Genomic DNA, 22,330 nt, shown 5'->3' with positions numbered 1-22,330 from the left:
TGATGACTTAAATAAAGGGCTCCACCATTACGGGCTTCATGCTCCTTGGGTGCTTTTTCATTTCCTGGGTCCCCAAACATTTATTCCAGGAGAGTTTGAAGCATAATATATTTGTAAACACAGATACAAAGCAAAATTTCCATAGATTGGCAGTATCTTTAGCTGTGATTTTGCTTGGCAATATAAAGAATATTCCTGGTGGTAAAGGCAATGAAGAAATATCTCTGGGGCTTCCCTGGTGGCGCAGTGGTTGAGAATCTGCCTGCCAATGCAGGGGACACGGGTTCGAGCCCTGGTCTGGGAAGATCCCACATGCCGCGGAGCAACTAGACCCGTGAGCCACAACTACTGAGCCTGCACGTCTGGAGCCTGGGCTCCGCAACAAGAGAGGCCGCGATAGTGAGAGGCCCGCGCACCGCGATGAAGAGTGGCCCCCGCTTGCCACAACTAGAGAAGGCCCTCGCACAGAAACGAAGACCCAACACAGCCAAAAATTAATTAATTAAGTTAAAAAAAAAAGATGCTGGTTCTGCTTTGATCCCTCTGCCTCCTCTTATAAAAAAAAAAAAGAAAAGAAATATCTCTGGTAAAAAAAATTGAATCCACTGAAAGAGTAATTTTATAAGGTATATATTATGTAACAAGTAATTATTCCTTTTTGTATGAGGCAGCCTCAAAGAGTTGTATTTGGATGAGCAGTTAAATTCTAAAATCAAATAATATAACCTCTATACCTATACAACTTTGCCTTCTGTAAGGTATGTTCAAAGTAAAAGAAAAAGCTGAACGAATATGGCATAAAGAGAGGCAGAGAAAAAAGAACTGAAGAATATATAATATAAAGAGAAGCAGATAAGGAAAATTAAAAGGAGGATTTTTACAGGGGAAAAACAATTTTATTTTACTGTAAAGACCTAAATGAATAAAAGAAGACTTTGAATGTGAAGACGATTAAAAAGACAAAATCATTAGCTAAAGATATTTACAAGTTTAGACTCTTTCATTTTGATTGTAATTTTAATTAGCTGGACACTGTGAGGGGGGGAAGAAAATGAAAGCCTACATCATCTACTCACTCTTTAAATTGCATTCCACCTTAATTTTCTGCTCTTCAGTTCTTAATTTTCTCTATTTTTGTTCTAAGTAATCTGGTTATCAGGCTAAAGTGATTTTCCCTCAGCCAGGTTTAGCATTCAGTATTTGCATCTGTGAACCAAAAGTTCACCCCATTGCTTTAGTATTTATTCTTTCAATAGCAAAAACTCTCTGCAGGTAACTTTTTTCTAGTCCTTTGTCTATACAGCAGGCTGCTTTGTATACCTATGACAGTTAGATGACTAATAACAAAGGCTTCTATTTTTAAAATAATTATGCTCTATTTATACAGTTTTCCACAAAATTTACTCATAAAATTTAGGAGGCAGCAAAGATTTAAAATCTGTAGTTTCACTGTTCATTAAAACCATTTTTTTGTATGCAAGCAAGTTGCTTGTTTCTGTTTTTCTGAATAAAATACAGGCCAAAAAAAAAAAAAAATCAGTACTAGTTAATCACATCAAGGATTTATGTCTGTGTGAATAAATTTTTCAAAAATGACATTAATATAGAAAAAGCACATCTGTTTAGAATAACCTACTTTAGAAAGGGTTTGTCTTCAAGATATTATCTGCCTCTTTAGCAGGCTATTTATTTTGCATTTGTTAAAGAAAACAAAATTAACATAGCTAACCATGTCTCTCAGTTTGCCCTGCCTTCCAAAAGAAATTCATTCAAATAATGTGAAGTAACAATGCTGGAGTGCCTTGAGGTATGAGGATGAAAGGCACTACTTAAGTGGTGACAATTATTATTATTCTGCCACAGATAAAGAGTAACAATTGGCTTTAAAAACCATTGTGGATAATTTCATTTTGCTCCCCATACCTCAGAGCCTAGAGTGCTCAGCACATGTTATACACTCAAACTAGGATAACACATTATACAGTGGTGGGGAATATAAAAGTAATTATCCTAGTAATTAGACACCCCAAATAAACACTCATTATAATCATTAGAAAATGTTATCATGGAATGCTACAGAGTTCTCCTACCTGCAAGTCTTTTACAATAGGATACTTGGGTCTTTCTGGCATGGTTTATGAGTACCACTGAACAGAAGGCGACGACATGGATTAATTGTCCTGTCTATGATAAACCTCTTTGAAATGCATCACACCTGAAAGACCTTCTTCTTGAATGCACTATTGGAATGATGTCCCAATTTGTTTAAAGTTTGGATATGCTGCAGCAGCACTGAGATTTTATTCCATCATTTCTTGTCTTGCCCATTTTTCCTGAGACTTGCTGCAAAACGTCTTCAGACTCTTGCATGAAAGTCAACTGGAGTGCTTTCGAACTATATAGATCCCTGAGGCCCTGTCCTTCTTTGGGGTCAAATAAACCCAATTTGTGAATCTGCAGACACCTGCTAAGATGAGGAGGGGATGCTTGAGTAGTTAGAGAGTGGCAAGGCATTGTATTCTCCAATAAGGTGATATTTCTGTCACCAGCTGCAGCTCCCCACCAGATGCTTTCCCAGCCAGGGTTGGATGTACATCCTCTGACTCCATACCCCACCCCCCTACTCCTATTGTAACACTTAATGGCACTATGTTGTAATTGTTTGTTTAATTGGGAAGCCCCTTCTTGCCACTCAAGTCTGTAAAATAGGACCTTGTGTTTCTTGCCTACTCTTCAGACTCCAGAATCTAGTACAGTTCCTGGAACATGGCAAGTACTCAAAAAATACTTGCTGAAGAAAAGAATAAATTAATGAATACACTTCTTGAAGGAGAGCAGCTTGAGTCGATTAAGTACATTTTTAAAAAAGAAAAGGAATTTACCTTTCCAGCAAAACGAAACAGAGAAACAATAACAACGGTTAACGACTCACAACGATTAAATTCTTGCTGTGTATTAGAAATAGTTCTAAATGCTTTAATGGTAGTATTTAATTCATACAACCCTGGAAGTGAAATACTACTAGCAGTAATACTATATTTCAAAATAAAGGAAGGTCCAGCAACTTGTCCAAAGTCACATATCTAAAAAGACAGGACTGGGACTGAAATTAAGGCAGCTGGACTCCAGAACCCACGGTCTAAGCTATTGCTCTGAGTAGTACTGGCGATGATAAGGGGGCTGTGTTAGGAGGAGGCGGGGGAAGTGCTAAGAATAGGGTCCTGCTTTCAAGGGAGCTTGTCTGAATAACTTGCTCCCTCTTTTTCTCTGAAATTTAAGAGAAGCAGAGAGAGGGAGAGAGGAGAGGAAAGGGCAAGGTGGGTGGGGTTGGTGGGAAACAAGTAATTCTTCATCAGCAGGTTTGTGACCCATTTTATACTTGTTTGATTCTGTTCCAGACAAGCAATACTGAGTGAAAAAGTCTCAAACCAGCACTTAATCCATATTTTTTAATCATTCTTTGAGTATTAAAAAATATGAGAATTATTCTTTATTAGAAAAAGAAATCTCTCCTTTGAAATTTTTTTTTTGCTGTCAAAGTAACCAACATATTCTTTACATATATGTATGTTTCTCTCTATATACATTTATATATATGTAAATGTTTTCTTAGAACTTCAATTTCACGCTACCAATTTCAATACTACCACCATAGTGTTTATGTATATTCTAAAACTATCCAATGGTGTGATAAAATAGCTAATTCATTTTTACTGATGATCATGAAACCTTAGAAGGATTTAGGTTTATCAAGTCTCTAAACAAAAATTACAAAAATAACATAAGGTAAAAAGAAAGAAATAACTTGATTTGTTAGGGAACAGGGTTCAGGTGCAGGATGAAGCATATCAAAGGCATATGAAATGTCATTACTTTGAAAAGAAATAAAAGAATAACAAGTTTAGAAAATTAACTATCAAATTACATTTTTTTAAGAGGGGCAGTTAAAATGTTGATGAACAAATATAAGATGATGACTCAGGGGCACTAAAAGTACGAAATGTGTGGGTTCTACTAGATAATACAATAAGTACTGGGAGTTCCACTTTATAACCCGTTGTGATTAAACAGCATATTGCTGAAAATGCAGATGTGATACTACCACAGGAAAGCCAGTCTTTTTAAAGATGTTCCTAATTAAATCATGAAAAATCAAAAAGAAAGTGTTGAGAGAAGCCATTTTGAAGATTTTATTAATGATGCATTCATAGAGAAAGCTTTATTAGATTGGAACAAGCAAATGCTAATGTTAGTGCACAAAATGATAGATAAGCATTTTTTCCCCTAAAACATACTTTCAGGGCAAAAAAAGATTTTTGTAATCCAAATAGCTTTAGATTCAGTTAAGTTGTACTAATGATAGATTTTGATATTTGAGTTAATAATGCTCTAATTAATTCATATCTGTCTATGACAGATGTATTGATTTCTACCATTTCTCACACAGCATTTTACCACTAAACAGAGGATTCCTTTTAATATTCAAATAGTTTTTCTAGGAGGGCCAGAGGGTAATGACTTTACTTGGAAATTGATATCAAAATATCAAGTGTAAATTGTTCCATTGCAGAAGCTCTTGTTAAATGTTTTCTGAGAAAACCCAGGGAAGACCCAATTTAGGATTAATCTAAGAAATGTATTAATAATTTCAGAAAGTGACAAGTACATTTGTTGTTATTTTAAACACTATTACCTCCTCATTCACTGGCTAATTGCTCACTCTCCTTTAAAACTCAGCTTAAGAATCACCATAACTGAGAAACGTTTCCTTATTCCTCTTTCTATTTTGGCTCCTAGGTGATCCCCTATCAACCTGTGGACAGCTTGCTCTTTGCAGAACTATAATCACTCATCTGCAATTATAAAATCTAAAAATCTCTGAAAAACAAAAGCCTTTTGCATTTGGTGCAAATCCATTTGAGGACAAGTCCTGACCTAGGAAGTTCTCTGCAGAAATAGCACCGTGTTTGTTGATGATGGGCGTGCGTCCCCAAACCACATTAGGGGGTTGGCATGATTTATGGCATATGTATAATGCTGCTTTTTCTAGAATCTGAGGAATATTTTGAAATACATCTTGCCCTGGAGTAGGGTGATCCTGATTGGCCTGGGACTAAAGGGCTTCCTGCGATGCATGACTTTCAGTGCTAACACCAGATGAACCCTGGGCACACAGGGACATTTGATTCTCAGGCCTTAGCACAATATTGAGTGTATATAAGATATTCAAAACATGCTTGTTGAGTGAATGAACAAATGAAGGAATGAACAAATGAATGAATAAACTGCCTTTAGATATTCTCTGTTCAGTATAAAAAGTCTGAAAATATTCCATGTAAATGAAAAATTCACCAAAGTCAATTTAGACTGCTCCCTACCAGAAATGATGCCATTAACGTGTTAACTTTAAATGTTCTAACATATCCCTTTTAATTAATTCTTATAATTTTCTCAGCTATTCATTTAGTTAAAACCAAAAACACACAACCCAAGGTGAACCAAAAGTCCTTGTTGGTGGAGGCTGAAAATTACTCATATTTACTTTGACACTCACAGTAACTCTAACACCTAAATGGGGATGTTTGAATATGAAAATAAATTTGTTGAAAAGAATTTTTTTTTGGTCTGGGGTAAATAATAAAGTGGTACATACTTCATGAACATCAGAGAGTTGTTCCTCTAAATTATAAATTGTTATTCTCTAATTAATACTAGTTTATCTATTTACTATAGCCTGAAAATGGTATGTTTTAATCTCTGCATGCTATATTAATATAAGGTACTTCTATACTTATAACTGATGATGGACTTAAAAAAAAAAAAACTCTGCAAACTATTTTTTTCTTATAATGATAGTAATGCAAACCCACTTTAGATAAAGGCCCACTCTTACTATACCTGCTCTTTGATTTGATAAAAATCCCTTGACTGATCAATTTCTCCCTAATCTATTAGCTCCCCATCTGGCCTAATTTATACACGGTGCCTAGACTACATGGTTCATCATCTGAACTTGATTCTCTCCAAGCTCTTCAACCACTGTTCTAGCACATTCACTCAGCAACATCTTACCTCCGCCATGCTAACAGACCACTTGCTCTGCTACGCTTGGGATGCTGAGAATAGCTAGAGAAAAACCTCAAGACCATACAGATTGGCACTACTACACATTTATGGTTTCCAATCTTGGGGCCTCAATGCCATTCCACAGTCCTTATACCCTGTCAGCTCGCTTTCCCATTTGAACTCAGTGATGCTTCAACCTTACCATATTCTTCAGTTTCCTTACCCAGCTGAGCTTGCCTCCTACTTCACAAAAAAATTAAGTCTATGAAGTCTGAGACCTCAGCTTATTCCCTGTTCTCTCCACCTCCACCCCCAACCCCCTTCCACACACACTAGTTTATCTATACCTACATTCATACATACTTGCTTTTCTCAAGTCTCAAAGGTTAAGGTCTACATCTTCCTGTTTCAGGCCCCCTCTTTCTGTGCTTTCGATTTCAGTGCTTGCTGTCTCTTCCAAGACTACACTCTCTTCTGTTATTTTCATGCTTTATTTTCTCTGGCTTGTTCTTCTTATCCTAGAGATATGTTCATGGGTCTTGCAGTCTTAAATGAACAAAGCAATAACAATAGCCACTGCCCTCCACATACATTCCCTATACTCTTCCCTTCTCTCCTCTCCCACTCTCCTTTTTTGCTCAGTCAGCTGCGTCTGAAGAAGAGGTGACTCTTGCTTCCCATAACTCTTCAACACTCAAACTTCTTGCAATTAGGTTCTGCAGAGATTAGTTTTGGGGAAAAATATTACCAACAACTTTTAGGTAACCAAGTCCAATGATCATGTTTTGCTTCCTATCCTAATAAGTCCCCCTGTTCCATTGAACACTACTGACATTTTCTTGCAGCTCTCTACTCCAATGTTGTTTCACTCTCCTCTCCCACCTCTGTCCACTCATTTTTCATTTCCTGGTAGATTCTTTCTCCTTGTCTGCTTCTTTTACATTGTGCCCCACAGAGTTCCAGTTTTTACTCACCGTTACTTCTTTTTTCTTTTACACACTCTCTTACACAATCTCATCATTTTCATTGTTTTAGCTCCCATTTATAATGCCAATGACTTCAAAAAAATGTGTCTTCAGCCCTGCCCTCTCCCTTCCCCTTTGTATTTATATATCCAACTGCCTAGTAGACAGATATATCCCTTTAGATGTCTGATAATAACCATATATGTAACATATCCTAAACTGAACCCATCATCTCCCATCATGCCCTCTACTCCCCATTTATTTCTATCATATTTCTAGTGTAATACAGTGACTTATAATAAGAATTATATATTTGGTCTGGTAGAGCTCCTAAAACCATTGGAATTTCCTAAGTGATAAGTGCAAAGAGAGTCTATTGTCATTCATAACAAACCCCTTTCTACCATACCTGAGTTTGTGTTAATGAAGTGACTATTGGAAAGTCCCTAAGAATGGGCATCTTGTTGCCAAGGGAACCAACAATGCGATTAGAGGGTTGGAACTTTTAGCCTCACCTCCCCACCTCCAGGGAAGGGAGAGGGGCTGGAAGTTGAGTTAATCACCAATGGCCAATTATTTAATCAATTGTGCCTATATAATAAAGCTTCCGTAAAAGACCCTTACTAAAAGGGGTTTGAAGAGTTTCTGGATTGGTGAACACATGGAGGTGCTAGGAGGGTGGCACACCTGGAGGGCAAGGAAGCTCCATGCCCCTTTCTTCATACCTTGCGCTACGCTTCTCCTCCTTCTTACTGTTCCTAAATTATATCCTTTTATAATAAACTGGTGATCTAGTAAGTAAACTGTTTTCCTGACTTCTGTGAGTCATACTTACAAATTATTGGACCTGAGGAGGGGACATGGGAACCCCCAGTTCATAGCCAGTCTGTCAGAAGCACGAGTGACAACCTGCACTTACAATTGGTGTCTGAAGTGGCGGGAGGGCAGTCTGGTGGGACTGAGCCCTTAGTCTGTGGAATCTGATGCTATCTCCAGGTAGACAGTGTCAGAATTAAGTTAAGTTGTAGGATACCTGATTAGTTTCCACTGGAGAGTCAAATTGCTTGGTGTGGGAAAAACCCTCACACATTTGGTACCGGGAAGTATCGAGTGTAGAGAGAGGAAATAGAGTTTTTCCTTTCAGGTAGCAATGGTGATGTATCAAAACACAATCTGCAGTTGTCACTCCTCTGCTTAAATCCTTTCATGGCTCTTCATTACCTAATGTCAAAACTTCTTAGTCTCGTATATTATAAGGCTCTCCTTGACCTGGCACTCCCCTATTTCCCTGGTCTCATCTCTAACCACTCCCAGCTTAATGTTTTAAGCATTAGGAACTCCAAGCCGCTTATAGTTTTTCATGCACTTTATATTATTTTATGTTCTGCCTACTTGTTCATGCTTTTTCTGTGGCCTGAACTGCTATTCTTTTTTTTTTTTTTTTTTGGCTCTGTTAGCTCTTATTCATCTTTCAAAACCTATCCCAGGCATTATTTCTTCTAGCAACAACTTTTATTAACCGGTAATTGTGAGAAGAAAAAAAGCCAAAACAATTCATTTCTAAGGGTAGACTCTGTGAGGGTAGTGTTGGGTGAGAGTTTAAACATCCTTAATGCTCCTTGGTGGATATTTCAGAAGTACCTGCAGAATAACGAGGGCTCGCTCGGGAGTATTTTCCTCTTCTAAATACAATTGTGATAATCTATTTGGGCACCTCGTTGTTTCTATATTTTGTTTCAATTTCCTTACATCTTTCAGATGGAAACAAAACAAAATTACCAGGTGAAAAGCTAGTTTTCATGTCTCTTTCTATATACATGTTGCCAAATTATTTTCAGTTTTACAATTATATAATACCACAGCAGAGTTTTACTACATCCTCCCCAGTATTGAGTATTTTTATATTAAAAGTTTCTTTTGCATTTGTAAATTTAATAATGAAACAAAGCAGGGCATTTTTGTGTCCATTTGCATAATTTGCATATTGTGATGCTGTTCATTTCCCCCTATATTTGTTTACTAGTGGTAGTTCTTTGTTCAGCAATCCTATTTTTATTTCCATGAGTTTTTCTTGTTCTCTGATTGAGCCTCTTTTAATAGCATCCTGTTCATACTTTATGGATACAGTATTGCATGAAATATTCGTGAGGTATTATCAGAGATTATTTTTCTTTATTTTCTTTAGTCTGAATTCTGTCTTTCTTTGATGGTCATTTCTGTTCTTACTTCGTGATCATTCTCCTTCATATTACAGGCTTCCCTCAATGCCAAGTAATCCTTTTTTACATGTTTATATTTAAGAATGCAGCAATAAAAATAAATGACTATGTGCTTTTTGTCCAGGAGCAGAGTTTAACCACTGACACGCTTTGCTTTAGGGTGAGTAGGGTGGGAGCCAGCCATCGAGCTGGGAGACCCTAAAGCAAAGAAAGAAAGCTTTGCTATGGGGTAGCTTTATCACACTCTTAAATTCTCCCCCAGAGAAGTGGTTCATTTTCTTTGGAAAAGGCAACTCTGATCTTGTTTCTTTTTTTTTTTTTTTTAACTTGGGCAATAAATGCTTGACTTCTGGGGATTCTGCATGTGTGTGCATGTGCATGTGTATGCGGGAGAGAATGAGACAGGGTGGAGAGAGACGGCAGTGACTGAATTTTGTGTACGTGTTGCCGATGAGCCCTTTCTTTCCGGCTCCAAGTCTCACTCCCTGATATTTCAGAGTCCAGCTGTGGGGCTCAGGAGGGCAGATCAGTCAGGCCCCCTGCTTTCTCCTCACTCTGTCACCAGTCAACATTCCTCTCCCCACCTTCCATTTTGCAAAAATTGGTTGCTATTTCTCACCCACAGTCTCTTTACGGTTGTGATATTTATCAGGGTTTTCCCTTTTGGACATTGCTGTCCAACTAATTTGCTTTTTTCTGAACTTGAGATCTATTTTTAATTCATTTATATAAAAGCTTTCTAAAATTAAGGAGTTAACACATTAACATTCACATATGATACAATTATTTCCTCACCATCTTTTTACTTTGGTTTATTTTGATGTAAAGAAAGTTTATTTTTATCTAGTCATCTCTCAGTTTCTCCTATGTTTTTATTCTATTGCTTCTCCATTTGGAAAATTCTATTCATTTTAGATATTTACTATAGTGAATTATGTGTTCCCTTGGATTTTCAGTGTTTTTTCAGTGTTATTTTCAGTGTTATTCTCAATAACATTTTATTCCTCTAAATGTAGTTTGGTGTATGGCAAATTTTCAAACTTTTTGTTTTCTTTTTTTGGTGAAAAACTCTTTCTTCAAACAAAATCTTACATGGAAATTTAACTGATAAAAATGAGAAAATGGAATGGTTAGGTGAATTGGTGTTGGATGGTTGGGGGGGGCGGGGGTCGATTCACTAAGTCCCATCTCTCCTGCTTTCATCGCTGGTCCTATGTTTGACAGGGTACTTAGTTTTTGAGAAGGAAATTAAAAAGCACTGGTATATGGTGTAAAGTGAAAGTCAAAACTGATCCTTCCTAAGTTGCCAACCAATTATTTAAAAACTGTCATTGGTAAGACTTTTCTTCCCCACTGACTTATAAAACCTTTACAATATATTAATTTATTACACTTAGTACACTCTATTTGGAGGCTCTCTTTCTGTTCCATTAACCTGTCTATTTTTACAGCAGAACTCTATTGTTTTAACTAGGATAGAAATATTTTCATTTATAATAAGGCTGATACCCATTCATTGCACTTTTTCCCAGAATTAAAAAAATACCCTTGCCAATGTATTATTCCAGAGGAAACTGAGAAAAGTTATATTGTCTTTGGGTGATATGATTCTCAATCCATAGGAATTCTAAGCTATTAATTTTTGTTTTGATTCTCTAAGATCTTATTTATTTTAGCCAAGTTGCCCTGTCCCAGACTGATAGCACTATGTTAAAATATCTTCAAATAATTGTATTTCTGTTCATCTCTTTTTGGTTCGGAGACAGTTTATTTCCTTAGGTATTTTGTCATCCTGGCTCTGTTATTTGGCACTTAATCTCAGTCCCCATGCGATAACTGGCCTCAGGTAGGTCCAAATTCATCTGTGGGGCCAGTCTACAGGATGCTCAGAAAGAGTGCAATCAGCAGCTGAAGACCAGGAAGAAGATCTTTTGATGAGGAAAGAATGACACGGCCAACAGCCCTGGTAGATGCTGAGGCTGTTAGAACAGAAAGGGCTCGGTGCCAGATAGTCAAAGAGGAAGCTGGGGATGAAGTAGAGGGTTGGGGGGCATTCTGTATTCTGCTGTATACTTCAGTGATTTGCTAAGTAAACATCTTGTTTTAAAATATACTACTTGCCTTAAAGCTAAACCTATATTTATCTTATTAGCAAAATTAAAATAATGAGTGATGACTTTTTGTTTTAGTGAGACAGGGACTTAGTGTTTTCGCATTCTATTCTAAAACTCTTTTCCTTTTTACTAGTCCTGGCTAATTTAATCTGGAGTCACAAGTACCATCATTAAAAAATATTTCCTGGGGTTTCCCTGGTGGTGCAGTGGTTGAGAATCTGCCTGCCAATGCAGGGGACACGGGTTCGAGCCCTGGTCTGGGAAGATCCCACATGACGCGGAGCAACTAGGCCCGTGAGCCACAACTACTGAGCCTGTGCGTCTGGAGCCTGTGCTCCGCACCAAGAGAGGCCGCGATAGTGAGAGGCCCACGCACCGCGATGAAGAGTGGCCCCCGCTTGCCACAACTAGAGAAAGCCCTCGCACAGAAACGAAGACCCAACACAGCCAAAAATTAAAAATAAATAAATAAATAAATAAATAAATAAATAAATAAATATTTCCTTTATCTGATTTTTAAATTCTATTTTTAACCATGCTGACAATATAAACCCTTTCCTGATGACTTTTCTTTTCTCTACTCATTGCTATTGTTTTCACTGATTTTGGTTCTCATTTCTTATCCCTATCTGACACAGTTTACCATTGATTCATTTTTTTAAGTGAGAAGAGCATCTCTTAATAGCCTTTCAGAAATTATACCTGGATGATATATTTTCTGTGGTTTTTGGTATCTGAGAATGTCTTCTGGTTATCATTGCACATGAACAACAATTTAATTGATTTTAAAATTACTGCAACATTGACTTTTCTCTAAAAGTTCTATAGAAAATTCCCCAACTGTCTTCTGATACTTATTTTTGCAGACGCCAGTCTAATTTTCATTATTTACAAAAACAAATGTGTATGTGTGTGTACGTGCGTACACGTTTGCACCAATTGCTTGCCAAGTTCCTGTGTCAGTCAAGAAATTTAAGGTTTTACCAGGCTATGTCTAGGTACTAATCTCTGTTCCTAATTTCTGCCTAGTCTTGGTTCTCTTATTAGATCTTTTTTTCTGTTATAACTTGCTTATTGTTTCTGATCCATTTACTCAGTTCTTTATAACTCTTTAGATTCTAATTCATATTTTCTCTCTTTATGTAGTCACTTAGATGTCTGGGAACATTTCTCAAGTTTAGCCTCTGTGTCATTGATTTGATTCTTTGTAGTCTTAAGCCTTATTTTTTTCTGTTTCTAGTAAAGCTAACTCCATTTTGTTTAGTATGTTTTTCATCTTATTCTACTTTCTACTCATCTCGTCCTGCTAATTTCAGGAGGGTAGCTTGGGGGTGTGTTGGACAACCAGGGAAGGGCAAAAGTTTAGGCTCTCCACTTGGCCTTTGCTGGAGGGGATGAGGGGTTTTTTTCTGTGGTGTTTGCTGTTATAGAGCAGTCACTGTCTAAAAAATTCTGTCCTACTAGGCTATCTCTTTCTGCTCCTTTGGCAAGACAGATCAGGCTTTTGCTGGGGCTTTAGGTCTGCACCCACTGGTGTTTTCTGTCATTTCTCTGCTCCCAGTCTGGAATACATGAGGCATAAAGAAAACCCAGAGAACTCATCACCACGTTGTTCCTTTGGTTCCCAGATCCCTAACTAGTCTGCTTTCTTGTCTCTACTTTTCAGAGTCTTCTTTGGTTTATATGTAACATCCAGGGTTTTTAGCTGTACTTAGTGGGAGAAATAGGGAAAAGGGCATTTAGTCCATATTTTAGGGAGCAGAAGTCTTTAGCTGAAAATTTAAAGATAAATAGGGAATAACGGGAGACAATGAATTGAATGCACTTTTTCCCATTCTCCAGTCAAATCATCATAATTTATATTTTCAAAGAATAGCCCTGGGCTCCTGGTTTGCTCTACCTGCACTAGTCAGACACACAGGGAAAGCCAGGTCACCTCCACAAATGTGGTCAACACGTACTGTCTTAGAACAGTTGATATTTTAATTTTACAGTTAATTTCAGAATCATTTTTACTGCTTTCCCTACATTACAGCATTTGACTCATTTGTCTTTCAAAGGACTAGTAAACCTTAATTTGCTTTAGCAGCTTTGAATGGATTTTTATTGTTTCTTACCATTGCCTTTCAACTCATGTAATTTGAAAACGAAATGCAAACTGTAAAACTCAATCAATCTGGTAGTATTCTTTAATATCAATTTTTATATAATTAACCCCCAAACTGTGTTCAATTACTAACAATTAATCTTATGCACTTTGAGGGACAACACTAATTTCACACTTAGTAGCATTTAAAAGGAAGGTGGTGCAAATACTATGGGGAAAAATCCCTCCCTAAGGAGTTATGCTTTATTATCACTGACTGGAGAATAACAGTTCTTTTTCATTGCAATCCACTGTAGGATCCCACATTTCTTTAACTCTATACCAGTAGAATTGTGTAACAAACACACAAGCAGAATTACTCATACTTTAATTACAGTGAGACCATCAGCCTTTTCAAAAAAGATCCCAAATTTTCTGTGTTCTTTTGACAATTTTTTTGAGTTGGTATTCCTATCAATGCTATATGGTTAATTGCTCCATCGATACTGACTGTCAGATGTCAAACAATGGAAACGTAACAGGAGAAAGAATGAGAACAACAACAGCTGAAGGTAGAAAATTGTGGAAAATTTCTTATTATACAGGAAATGTTCATAGAAATCAAGAACTCCCCAAACCATAATGTATTTCATCAGTGCTTAATACATGTTATAGTGCTATATGACTCTTTTTATATATTACTGGCTTTTTAAAAAATTGTACTGATTTTTAATTGAAGGATTACATTATATCTTATTAATGACTTGTATGTTCATAAGTATTTTCCCTTAATACTTGGTGTCTAAAGATGATATCAAGTCTGAATCATACTAAAATAATTTTTAGAGTACCATTTTAATTTCTTCTAATAATTCACAGTCAACTATTGATGCTATGAATAAACCAAGGTTTGAACTATCTCCTAGTGTCAGAAAAAATAAGGAATACATATTGCACTGTATGCAAGGTGTTTAGCAAAAGGTGCACACATATCATTTACTTTGGCCTTTCATGACTTTGACCTTTTAGGTGCTTCTTGTTAGTAACTGAGTGATGAAGAGTTGTAGCCAATTTTAATGTTTGTAATTCATACTCAGATATGCAAACTGATGAGCACATTATAAATTTTTAAAATTATAGGGACAATTTATAGTGCAAAGTGACATAGCTCCAGGGGCTGAGCACTGGCCTGGGAACTCAGAGCTGTGCATTTTAATTTTGATTAACTCTCAGTGAGACCACAGGCACAGTATCTTAATCTCCCTATATCTTGGATTAATCATCTATAATATGTGTGTAACAATTTCCTTCCTGCAGGTGAGTTGAGGAATAACTATAAAACAGAGTTTGAAAACAAAAGATATATATCTGTATCTATATCTATATCACATAAAAGACCAATATGAGGCAAAAGATTTTATGGGTTTAATAAACATCGTATTGTATCATGCACACAAAGCTAAGACAAACAGCCCATTGTCATGAGAAGAATAGAAATCATCATATCCCGATCTAGAAATTTTATTAAAATGCATGTAACATAAGAAATAAAAATTTCATAATAGCTATCAGACACTTTTGTGGACATTCACTATTAAATGAGCTTTATTCCTTATTTCCTGTTTCCTACAATGCTATATACATCTTCCAAATGTATAATAATGCATTTTTAAATGCTTTATTAGGTATACTCTATAAAGGCAGCCTTTTTTTCCCCCTCTCCCTAACAATGCCTAGGTTTTCATTAGGCACTTAAACTTTACACCAGGAAAACAAAAATCACACAAAGGAATTCAACTTAAAAGTAGGACGTTACAAAATAACACTAAAATTCACAGTAATTTATAGCAAAGGGTAAATCTCTATTTTTAAACTCACCTAGTTGTCCTACCTGTTAAATGATATTCTGTATCCTGAGAGCCACATAATACATAGGTGCAAATGGTGAGTTGATGTTGGAATTTGAGTCTCTTTAATTTCCATATATTGAAATATCCATCTTTTTGGCTTAATAAATAGCTCTGCAACATTGAATTTCAGCAGGGACGCCATTCTCCAGTTGTGGAGCAATACAATTTTGAGTCCTTATGTCTTCCAAAGCCTCCCTTGCATTGTGAAGCTGATATTTAGAAAGCTCTAGCAAACTAACACCTGCTAAACATAAATCACGTGCAGAAATCTACAACTGGACAAGCTCAGGAAGATATAATAGATCATATCCGTGAAGAACCTCACAATGAATTAAGAAAACCTTAAACTTAATCCTATAACCTGACAGCAGACTGACTTATGGAGAACTGTAACGTGGGAATTAGACTGAATGCCAGATGGCTTCTAGAAGTCAAATTAAAAAAAAAAGAATAAACTGCAGTCGATGATAAGCACAGGTAGGGAGCCTGAAGAGGACAAGGATGAACTACTGTTTTACACTATATTCTCTTTCTTTTGTTTCTCCCAGTCAGCTTGATGGAAAGTAGTAATGTTTGACTAGTTACAAGCCTAATACCATATGTCAGTTTAAACAGGTGCAAAAACAAAGAATAGAACACTTCCCTATGGAACATCGTCAGTTTTCCTCTTTATGGAGTCCCTGATATGTTTTGTGGGAACCCACCTAGTAGGTTTCTTATTGTTATTCCCCTGCTTGTGAGAAATTCTATTCGATGAATACATAGAATGTTCCCTCAGTCAGTGGAAAGGGTTAAATAGAGGAAGGGCCAGTTAATTTACCTGCGACCTGGTCTAGTTCCAATAGGTCAACATTGTGAGAGGATACAGAGCTGGAACTCTGAGGTCACCCTAAGTGGAAATATGCCTATTACCTGTTACCGTCACCACATAACTGTAAAGTGCTATGACGTATTTCTACCAGTGAAAGATGGTGGAAACTTGCACTGCCCATTATCAATGTTAAATGTGTGGTCAGTACTAGGGCCTCATACAAACAGGCAGCTGGTTCTACACAGCCGGTTGGTAAATTGGATGCAGGCAGACAGAGGAAGACGATATCCCTCCTCCGTAGGTGGTCTCTGTTTCATTAGGCTTCCAATTGATGTGGCCGCACAATAATCCAAAAATGTGTGATGGGAACATCACTCTCATTTTTCATTAACACTCCTTCACAAATGTATCAGAGGCAGGTAACAAAACAGAGATCTTTGCCAGGCTTACTTTTATCCTTTTGGAGACTATTGCATATCCAACATCACTGCTGGGTGCTTAGTTTCTACTCTTTTAGATTCATAGTTTGATATGATGAACTTCCTTAAGGAAGTTGTGGAACTAGTAGAAGAGCTGCTAATCTTTAAAAGACAAATTTGGGAGTTTGGGATTAGCAGATGCAAACTATTATATGGAGAATGAATAAACAACAAGGTCCTATTCTATAGCACAGGGAACTATATTCAATATCCTGTGATAAACCATAATGGAAAAGAATATGAAAAAGAATATATATATGTGTAACTGAGTCACTTTGCTGTACAGCAGAAAATAACACAACATTGTAAATCAACTATACCTCAATAAAATTTTTTAAAAAAAGACTAGTGATTTAGGAAAATCAGCTTATATATAATAATGAATAGTAAATGGCTACTGAAGTTAGGTGGGACAAGAAAAAAATAGAGATGATGCCTATTGTCTCAGGAAATCTACCAGAAATGTGTAAACCATGAAATGCTTTTGAGAGATGTTAAAGATCATCCTGGCTGATTTCCTTACTTTCATTTCGTAAAAGAGGAAGTGAAGGCTTACGCTGGTTCTGGTTTTCCCACCGCAATGCAATTATTGACAACAGCTAAGACTGGAAAGCAGGACTTCTAACTTGTGCCCTATTCAACATACCATGTTCAGTGCATACTACGTGGGTGTAGATAACTACTAAGAACTACATAATTCATATCCCCTGCTTCCATGAGCCTACATCATAGAGTCTATTCATATAATTATATCAAGACATCATCTAACATAGACCCCAATTTGTAGCTTTTGGAGAAATCATTAAGGATTATGCTGTGAGTAGCAGTGTTAATTTCCTGGTGTAAAATGTAAAGTGTTACACATTTCCTGTAGATTTCCTGAGGCAATAGTTACCATCCCCGCTTTTCCTTGTATCACCCGCCTTCAGTTCCCATGGTACTATTGGCTTGAAAGCCCACCATGAATCCCCATCCAGTGATGCCAGTTGTGCCACTCTGCCTTGATTATATCCAGAAGCCTCATCCCCAAGATGAGAGTGAACATCTCTCAGATGACCAATATCTTTTGTCTAACTCCAGAAAAATGGCGGCCTCCTGCATTCCTGGCAACCATGCTTTGTCTACATGATGGGACTCTGGTTACAGTGTTTTTTTGAAGTAATGAAGGAGACCTAGTGCACAGGGCTTATCCAACTGCCACAATCTCAGAGCCAACTCTGACTCCATGGGTCCCATGTTTTTCTCTTCTGCTTTCATTGAACCATATCTTTATTCCCTCTACTTCTGGTAATTTCTTGCTTCAGTAAGTGGGGAATCAACATCCCTTAGTCATAGGCTTTGACATACACCCAGAAGTTGAGTCACAGCTCTTTTTTCCCCTCAGGATTATTCATCTAGCTAGTTTAAGACTAATGTAATCATCCCAGAATATGAATATCAAGAAAAAGAATGACTAATTTCAAACTGTCTGAAATTCTTCAGAATATTTTACATGTATAAATACAGAATACTTTATATGTATATATCACAGAGTTTGCTCAAAATTTCCAGTATGTATTATACGCATTTCTTTGCCATAAATGTTAGAATTCATACTACCCACTGTGGTTCATCTTTGTTCTCTTTTAAGAGCATCCAATCCTCATCACCAAAGAGAGTGTTATATAAGTAACAGTAGCAGATAAAAGAAAAATAGATGGCATATTTTAGTTACATTATTTTCTTGTAATTAAGAGTCATGTAATTAACCATATCCTATTTCTTATAGTATGAGTAAGAACATGTTAACCACATAATCAAAACAAATGGTATGTATACTAAGGGCATCACAGTGCCTCCAGACATACATTAATTTCATTTGTAAAATTCAGCTGTCTTAAAATCTTTTGCAAATTTATCAGCAAAAATAAACAAAATGATTAGTAAACTGAGAAACTTAAAAATATATGATACTATGTATAAAATAGATAACTAATGAGAACCTACTATATAGCCTGGGGAACTCTACTCAATGCTCTATGGTGACCTAAATGAGAAGGAAATCCAAAAAAGAGGGGATATATGTATATGTATACCTGATTCACTTTGCTGTACAGTATAAACCAACACAATATTGTAAAGGAACTATACTCCAATAAACATTTTAAAAAAATAAATGAAAGTAAAAAAAAATAGGAATAGCCACCCAGATTCTTTGAAAAAATGTTTCCTGATTCATATCAATACAAACATTATTTGTATAATAAAGTTAAATGGAAGTATTTAATCATGGATATTTGTCACTAGGCCACTTTGTTTAATGTCATATATGTAGACTTAAAAATTCACTTTAATGGAATTATATTAAAGGTACTGTTTCAGGATAATGTTCAAACAATGTATTTTGCTTACAATTTTTGCTTAAGTAAAAAAGATCTGTTGGGTTTCAACCAGCATGTGCGTGGTATGGATGAAACCCTCTGCTCCCATTAGTGGGTTTCAGGGCTGCATCTTTCATGAAACCTTTACATCCCCAGGTTCAGAGTCAGCTGGGAGGTACAGTAGTCAGACCTAAAACAGGTATTTTTAGAATTTGATTTCTAGATTGAATGTGATGTTAGAAATAATAAAAATTCCATTAAGAAAATGAATGAGAAATTTAAATATCTGAAGAGTAGAATTTGGAGCATGGCTATGTTGTCACTAGGAAACCAGATCATTTGCCACAAATGATCTATGTTCCTTGTGGCTATGACAAAATAGGAAAAGAAATATACTAAAAAATGGAAAGTTAGACAATCAGTTAGTATCTGTGATGCTACAAATAACAGAAAACCCAACTCAAGAGCCTAAATGATAGAGGAGATTGATTGCTCAGGCAAGGAAAATCAAGAGGTAGGGCAGACTTCAGGGCTACTTGATCCAGAGGCTGTCAAGGACTCAGTGTTTACCTCTCTAATTTTCTGTGAATTAGGGTAAGGGCATCATCCCAAGCCTACCTCTCCTTGAGGTGAGATGATGGGGCCCAGCCTTAGTGGAGTTCCGTGCTTCCTTTCCAATTCACGGGAGAAAAGTTTTTAAGCAAGTCGATAAGATTCTCCGAGAGCTGAGAGACTGGGAGTGGGCTCACCTTTCCCTAAAAATATGAATTATATAGGGAAGGAGTAAATACATATCCCTTCTACCCTCCCCTCCAACTTCTGATTTCCAAAAGGATGGGGAATGTGGGTAGGTAACTAATATTTGTGCATTATAAAATTAGACAGAATTTTCAAATTAGATTTGACATGTACCAATGAAATACATTAGTCTAGTGCCCATGATTTTATTTAGGGAAAATATCAGGAGATTTTAAACCTTAAATCTTAGTGTATGGAAGGACTTCTATTACAAGAGATATGTAGATTGGAACTTACAAAACAAGAGGTTTGGGGGAAATGTAGAGCCACATTTTTATTAACAATACTATTGAGGAAAGGCATATGAAATACTTGATATTTCTTGCTGGTGTGAATCTAAATTTTCATATCCAATAACCCTCACTGCTTTTGTCTTTTGTTCTTTTTAGGCCATGAAAAAAAAAAAAAAGGAAACTCTCTCAAAAACTAACAATCAGAGCTGCCTGGTTGACAGGGGATGCTTGGGTTGCAAGAAGACCCTGAAGCAAAGATTCTAAATCAAAGATTCAGAGGCAATTTGAGTTTGCATTGAAGATCCTTCTGCCTGTAGCAGTTGTTTATGTGTTATGTTCAATTGACATATAAGCACTGTGAAAAATACTCTATTACAATCTCTGATGACATTAGTATTGTATATGTCATAATGTAATTGTAGATAGACACTTGGTTTACTTAATTCAAATTATGACTATTCCTTAAAAGCAGAACTTGAAAATTAAGTTCATCTACATAACTGATCAACTTAAGTATTTATTATGTATACTATTCTATACCTAGCAGTGAGCAAGGTGTTATAAAATAAAATATATAGAAAATGAAGTCCCTTTTCAGAGGCTAATTATTTCCCATTCCAAGTAAGAAATATGATATAATGGCCAGAATAGTTGTTTGATTTATATGACAAATATTATTACTTTGACCAGGTGGTTTTACCAATATAAAAGGAATCTGTGGGGAATCGTTACGAAAAAACAAACAACCAACAACAACAAACCTAAACTGATTGTAATCCTCCCATCTCAAAATAAGAGAATTGATTTGACTTAACCAGTGGAGAATAAGTCCTTTGGAGTCTGCATTTCCAAGGAGTTGCAGTTGGCTTTTCATGTAGTGGCTAGTCTTCTTTTTAAAATGAACTTGTATATTCAAATCAGTAGCTAGGGGAAAGCAAACTTCTCCGTCAGTCAAACAAAAGTTCGACGTTAGGAAAGGAGTTGAAGGAGTTTGTGAGTATCCTTTCCTTTTTGTGCTTTTAGGGAATGCAGGTGCATTTCTGTGGCAAAGGAAAAAATTAAAGGAAAACATTCTTCTCAAGAATCTTGGAATTTCATACGTAGACTCAGAAAACAGTGTTGCTAGAATTGTTTACTCTGAGTAATACTCTTCAGTCATGTGTGAGCTATTTTATTTGGGGTAGAGCTGCTAATTTAGATAACACTTTAGAAAGAAAATATAACGATTACAGTGACACATATACTTCTGAACTAGATTTTTTTGTTTGTATGGTCAGATATTATATGGATGGAAATTTTTCCCAATCTTTATTTTTCCTTTGTAAATGTCTTTACAAACCAGCACAGTTCATGAAAAGGTCTTTTATTTATCTATCTAAACTAAACAACTCAAGTTCTAATCCATGTCTAACATCTCAGCCTTTAAATTTCTATTCATTTTATTTTTGATGGTACGTGGGCATTCCTGTTTAATTAGTGGTATGAGTGGGAGAATCTGAGGTCTCACATTATTAGCCAAAGTCACTGGGTTACCTCCTTAAAGCTGATCAGATAGGTTTTCTTTCAACTGTCCTATTACAGGAGGTTTTTGTAAACTAGTGTTATAAACGATTATTTTTAGTTAAGAGAAGCCCCAGGAAAGATTAAAAAAATGGATATAAAGACATTCCAGTTCTTGATCTTATCTTTTTCTCATCTCAACCTTTAGAGAGTCTTGCTGGAAGAACACAAGGAAAAACAGGAAGGCTTCTTACAGATCTTTGAGACCTCCTTCCACTCAAATCCCAGGGGAGCTAGAACGCTATACCTCTGTGGTTCAAAAAGTCTTTGGACCAGAAAAGGGGCCTTTATCTGCCAACATTTCAAACATATTCAATCAAATATTGATCTAGAAAATCAGCTACTTTTTCCTCTAGCAAAGAAATTAAATTAGTACTACCTACTGAAGGCCTATACATGGTCCTCGGGAAGATAATGATGGTACCCTAGGCTATTCCTAGGATCAAAAGTTTATATGGACACCAAACTGATTTAACATTTTCTGTAATGCATGGAGACAAAAGGGTGAAAGATCTGCTTGCCAATAGTAATGTGCTGGAGATTATCTCATGTGGCGAGTCCTTGCATCAAGAAGCCAGGTTATGGTTTTCAAATCCATCTCATCTCTGAAAATAAAAGGAATGGAATGTGGCCTGTTTCACCTCACTGAAAGGTTTTCATCACCAGAAATATCTGATGGCTCTTATTCAAGTTGACAGGAGCACATGTTTCTCTGACTCATAAACAGTC

The 22,330-nt window shown here is 36.4% G+C and overlaps 1 long non-coding RNA gene across 1 annotated transcript; it reads right to left on the bottom strand.

Annotated features, from left to right (window-relative positions):
• Positions 1-512: 512 nt before the first annotated feature.
• Positions 513-20,872, bottom strand: LOC309643555. Its single transcript, XR_014253822.1, has 2 exons — positions 7,535-20,872; positions 513-7,491 (listed from the first exon to the last, which is right to left on the bottom strand). It is a non-coding gene; the product is annotated as an uncharacterized lncRNA (long non-coding RNA).
• Positions 20,873-22,330: the final 1,458 nt, after the last annotated feature.

The sequence above is a fragment of the Balaenoptera physalus genome, assembly GCF_965194825.1.
Source record: "Balaenoptera physalus genome assembly, chromosome: 15".
Lineage (NCBI taxonomy): Eukaryota > Metazoa > Chordata > Mammalia > Artiodactyla > Balaenopteridae > Balaenoptera > Balaenoptera physalus.
This window is presented reverse-complemented; position numbering and strand designations above follow the sequence as displayed.